The sequence below is a fragment of the Macrobrachium rosenbergii genome, chromosome 55, assembly GCF_040412425.1.
Source record: "Macrobrachium rosenbergii isolate ZJJX-2024 chromosome 55, ASM4041242v1, whole genome shotgun sequence".
Lineage (NCBI taxonomy): Eukaryota > Metazoa > Arthropoda > Malacostraca > Decapoda > Palaemonidae > Macrobrachium > Macrobrachium rosenbergii.
Window position 1 is genome coordinate 86,359,243 of NC_089795.1, and position 6,077 is coordinate 86,365,319.

A 6,077-nucleotide genomic window follows, 5' to 3' on the forward strand; every position below is an offset into this window, starting at 1 on the left:
TGTTTTCATCGAAGAAATATTTGTGTAAATGTTCTCTGTTTTCATTATATTGTAAATGAGTTACTAACGTTTCACACAAACATATATATACGTACATACCCACATACATATATATGTATATATGTGTGTTTATATATAATTATAAATATATATATATATATATATATATATATATATATATATATATATATATATATATATATATATATATATATATATTTATATTTATACACACACACACACACACACACACACATATATATATATATATATATATATATATATATATATATATATATATATATATATATATATATATATATATTGTATATGATCCAGAAGTGGACATATTTTTATTAAATTTCTATTTCTGTTTTCGTATTGAAATCTCTATATTTTATACTGCCTCAAATAAGTTTGATTGATGTTTTTGCCAGTGTAATAGATATATTATAATTATTATCATTGTTATTACTGCTATCATGGTTGTTCTTATTATAGTTATTATAAATAATAATAATAAAAATAACTGAATGGTTTTTTTTTCTCACGCAGATGTAAAAGGTTCCCGTGGTCCAGTGGTTATCGGACTTGCCCTGTTAACAAAGACTCAAGATGGGCAAAATTCTAGGGGGTGGGGGTGTGGGTGGGACTAAAGGGTTGTGGAAGGCGGGGCGTGTTTGGGGCTACGATTTAGGTTCGTTTCCGGATGAATTTTTTTTTTGAGGGTGTGGGCCTAGCAGTCTCATCCTAAAATGACTTGATAAAAGCCAGAAGATTAAAACATGTATATATATGTATATATAAATGTTTATATATATACTATAAGCCTGCAGAGGCCCAGGAAGACTTAACTTTAACTGAATATGTATTTATAATTTTTACATTATATATTTATATTTATATATATATATATATATATATATGTAATATAAAACAAAAAATATAACCAAAATAATCACTTTAAATTTGATATATACTTCTATAAAGGAGAGTTGGCTCTAAAATCCTTTTACATACTGCCATAGACTATTCTATTCTCCAATATTTTGCACAAATCCTATTAACTTCCTTACAAGGGCGTGGCCATGCATAATTTTTTTGGGTGGGGGGTTGGAGCCCAAATAGACAGGACTTATGGGTAAAAATGGCGTTAAAACAACGGTTTGAATGAGAGGTCAATAAACTTCAAAATATTATAAATGATACAGTGTAATGAAGTTTTTAATGCAGAATAAGAAGCAATAAACTACAAATATATTGAAATGGTACAATAAATGTAATTTCTGAATTTTCTGGCGGTGATTATCCCGTGTAATAACATTAAACATTATATATATATATAAATAAATTATATATATATATATATATATATATATATATATATATATACATATATATAATTATATATATATATATATATATATATATATATATATATATATTAATCAATATGATATATATTGCTATATATTTATATTATTTAACAAACAACAATCTTCTGCCGAATACGCAGAAAATTTCTGTTCGTTTAACAAGGATAACTAACCATCATCCTTGTTCTACCAGCTCTTGAGTCTACGCGTGCGCAGTAACGGACAATGAAGCCATTCGGTGGTCGTCTACGCCGTAAGGAGTATGAAGGAGTAACGCTGGTAATACATTTCACAATCGTTGGTAAATCTTAAGGTTCTTACCTTGTTTTGTATAATAATCGTGGTTTCTCCACTTTGATGTATATTGCTTATTCTTTGTCGAAGATAGTGTCCGTAGTTCTTGTGTATATCCGTTTGTGGGTTGATTATAAAACCTGGTTTTAGCTTGACAGATCGTTTCAATATGCATCTTGCCTATGAATATCTTGTGCACTTTACTTCCTCCTATCGTTAGGATGTTTTATCATACCCTTTCAATTCTTCGCTAATTAACTTTGCATTTATTGCAGGTTCTCAAGTGGTGACGTTAAAATTCGACCAAAATTCTGACCACAGAAGACTAAGTGGTAATTCAGACACGAATGCGGGCAGCACAGGAGTTTGGTAATGTAACTTTCCGTTAAGCATTGAAAGGTGAGCATAACTGAACGTTGTTTGTTACCAAACTTTATATATCTTGCAAGCTAATCCTCCCCCTTCAGGGGCGGAGCCCCTGTTGCGGGGAGGATGTCCCCTTCTGACATGCGGTAGACTTTGTCTACCGTATGTCAGGAGGGGGGCTTGCTTCACTTTGTTTCACTTTGTTTCGTGGTAATTCTAAGCCGGCTGTCCGCGGTGAGCTAGACTATGGCATTTGACTTTTTCTGTTATTTTACTTGCTTTACAAGAATTTAAAGTAATATTTTGTCGGCCGGCTGTAACTAAACTGTAATTGACCTTTGAAGACTACACGACTTGAATTACCTAACGCGGGGTAGGTCTAAGCAGGCATTCCGCGGCGAGCCCACCACCCCCTCCATAAGAAAATTGCAACCAGTAAACACCCTACGGTACGTTAGGTTGGTATTTTTAGGGCTGTTTACTGGTTAAACTTTGCCGTATGCTATTGAGGAGGTGGGCTCACTGCGGATATACACTGTCGCTATGTAGTCTTCAAGGTCATAGTCTTCAAAGGTCAATTACAGTTTAGTTACAGCCGGCTGACAAAATATTACTTTAAATTCTTGTAAAGCAAGTAAAATAACATAAGAAAACGTCAATTGCCATAGTCTAGCTCACCGCGGACAGCCGGCTTAGAATTACCAACGAAACAGTGACAAAGTGAAACATTTTTTTTGTTAGACTTAAAAAAAAATTAGTATTGATACTTTGCGTGGTAGATCATTAGGCCTACTAATTAAATATGGAGGATTTTGTTATTAAACTTAGTTCTCAATTGATATTTTTTCGTTTTTTAAATAATGGGGATTATTACAGAACTCCAAGAAATAAATTTCCTCAGAATCTGATTCGCGTTTAACTTGGAATAAGATTTTTTGGGGGTTCTTGACGGTCTAAAAGCTTTTTATTCTTAACAATTAGACCCACGTGCTATTTTAAAATTTACTACCATTATAAATTCTTTTTGGCAAAAGTTAGGACATTTGATTCCTTACTGCTCGGGAGTAATCTGTGAAATTCTTCTCGACAGGTACCGTCGAGGTCATAGTGGTTGGTACTAGGAAGCCTTGACGCATAGCCAGGCTACTATCAGGAAAATGATCTGTCCAAGAGGGTGTTGTGCAAAGAGTTTATCAAGCTCTAGGATGGCAGAACAATTGCAAACAAAGTAAATATTTCGTCTGTCCAAGGTGTTATGCAAAGAGTCTAGCAAGCTCTAAAATGATAGAACAATTGCAAACAAAGTAAATACTTGGTGCTGTTTGCAAATAGCATTATCTTAGATTTTAATCTAACTGACAATAAAAAAAATTCCTTTCATCTCTTGTAAATAAACCTTGGGTGTACATCCCTTGTACCGTGGGTGTACAGTATTGTTCACTTAAATTTATAAACTCTGGTTAAAAAAAACTGTGCCTAGGACAGATACCGAATACTACTGAAAGATTTATATTTAAACCTAACTAAGAGCATTTTTGGTTAAGACATATAGATGTCCATTAATAAGTAAAAGGAACGTTCTTAGACCATGTGCAAAAACTTGCCATTGGGGACTCTGATAAACTAAGAAGGAATATTGGCCTAATAGCAGAAAAAAGTTCATTGGTGGTTTCCATACTTCACTTGTGGAATTGGCGCATTTGAAGCTGGCCACCTTTTATCACACTCTTCTTTATATGGTTAGCTGTACAAAAAAGTGTGGTACAAGAAAGTAAATGCTAAAACTGGTTATTCATACGGATGTAAGTAAGAAGCTGGACAAAGATTTGCTATGTGAAAACAGTTATTTTAATTTCATTTTATGATGAAATGAAAGGAATAATATAAAGCAACGGAAGCAGTTTTTGATATTAAGGTAATTTTTGTCCAAACATTGAATTTCAGTTTAACCTTAAAAGGATGTCAAGTGACAGGATGAGGAAGTTGGTGTGTATGCCATCTCTCTCTCTCTCTCTCTCTCTCTCTCTCTCTCTCTCTCTCTCTCTCTCTCTCTCTCTCTCTCTCTCTCTCTCTCACACCAAGAAGGGAGAAGGATGATGGGTGTATGCAATGAAACTCGGCAGAAGTCTAATCTGCCAAAATAAAGTTAAAATGTTTTATAGTATGTCAGAGTATTGCTAACAGTTGCTGATTTAGGGTGAGATAGAATTTACAATTTAGGCCGAAGGCCAAACGCTGAAGGACCCATGAGGTCATCCATCGCTGAGGGTAAAACTAAGAGCAGAGAGAGTCTAACGGTGTAACAAGCAAAACCTCGCAGTTGCGCTATGAAACAATTGTCAGAAGAGGGTGGAAAGTAAGATGGCAGAAAGAATGTGAATGGAGGTGCAGTAAAAGAAAGTGGGTGCAGCTAGGGGCCGAAGGAACGCTGCAAAGAACCTGAAGTAATGCATACAGTGCGCTGCGAGAGGTCCCCTGCCGGCACTAGTCTCCGACGTAGAATTTATGATGAGACTATTGTAATTGCCGTAAATATAGAGCATATTAGGGCTGTGTGCTTGGAAAAATATCAAGGGCTAGACTGTATGTCAAGTTGATAGATCATGAATTTTGAACTAAACAACTCATCTTACTGTCCATCCTCTCCTAACAACTGCTTCATAGTGCAACTACGAGGTTTTCCTCCTGTTACACCTTTCAAACCCTTTTACTTTCAATTACCCTTTCAGCATTGAATGACCTCGTAAGTCCCAACGCTTGGCCTGTGGCCTAAATCTTATATTCCAGTTCCACTAAACAAAACCGGCATATATTGGTACGACAGACATCTGCAGCAATAGGCTAACTGGCTCATCGCTGCCAGTGTCTCTGGTAATAATGTTTTGCTGATCTTTGGATATTAATGCTAGTGAATATCAGATCATAAGCATATAAGACAAGTTGCACAAGGTAGATTGAACAATATATATGAAGAAAAAGACCTTAACATCACGTAATCCGCAACAGAAAGTCCGAAAATTTTGAAAGAGGATGGTACTAATAACAGCCTCACTCACTATAGAAAATAACTACTTATCGACAGACACTCAATTGGAAGCCGGATTGAGAGGGGACGAACGACATTAGTTGAAAGTGGTTATTCCACTCGGCCATTCAACCGATAAGAGCAAATGGTTGCGTAGAAGGGAGATGACTGTAGGGGGGAGCACACTATACAACCCAGGGGGACTGTTGTTGTTGCCATTTGGTATGGATTGATTGTGTGGTCTGTTATCTCTGGTTCAACTTGGCTTCGGCGTTGTAACTTTTTTTCCCCCATTCCTAAGATTGAAGTTTTTCGTCTCAATGGTAGAATGTCGATTGAGGAGAAGAAAGTATTTATGGAGGACTTGACAGACTTGCCGTAACCTGAATGAAGAATTTGGTGAAGTGTTCGCAAATATTTTACTGATGAATCACCGACTTATTTTTATTTTACTAATAGTCGTGTTTGAATAAATAGGCATTAAGATTGTTTATAGGGTCTTCAGATTAGTGTATACGTAGAGAGAGAGAGAGAGAGAGAGAGAAGTAAAAGATGACAGTAAAACATATAGATGAACCAGTAGGCCTATACGCGGGTAAAAATATGAATAACTAAACAGCAGTTGTAAAGCAATGCATATATATATATATATATATATATATATATATATATATATATATATATATATATATATATATAGATATATATTACAGTAATACTCCTTATCTATGGTTATCTAGTCTAGGTTAGTTGATTAAAACAGAGATCTACACCAGGCTGCTTACTCCTTGCAAAACCTTCCCAAATTTGCCTTCAGACACGCAACCACCAACTTCAGGAGAAAGGGATTTTGCTAAACGTACAGAACAATTTTTGGGGCTTAAAGTTTTGCCTTTACAAAGACTCAGTATAGCTTTTGGATAACCGTGTTTATTGTAAATTGTTTTGTCTCAGAAATTCTGACCTTATAACATGTAGTGTGTGTATTTAATATTAAATTTAAAGCTATTTTTTTA

The 6,077-nt window shown here is 34.8% G+C and overlaps 1 long non-coding RNA gene across 1 annotated transcript; it reads left to right on the forward strand.

The window, feature by feature from the left end:
• Positions 1 to 1,589: 1,589 nt before the first annotated feature.
• LOC136835161 (uncharacterized) lies at positions 1,590 to 3,414 on the forward strand. The gene is made up of 3 exons (XR_010852006.1): positions 1,590 to 1,677; positions 1,946 to 2,069; positions 3,127 to 3,414. It is a non-coding gene; the product is annotated as an uncharacterized lncRNA (long non-coding RNA).
• The last annotated feature ends 2,663 nt before the right edge of the window (positions 3,415 to 6,077 follow it).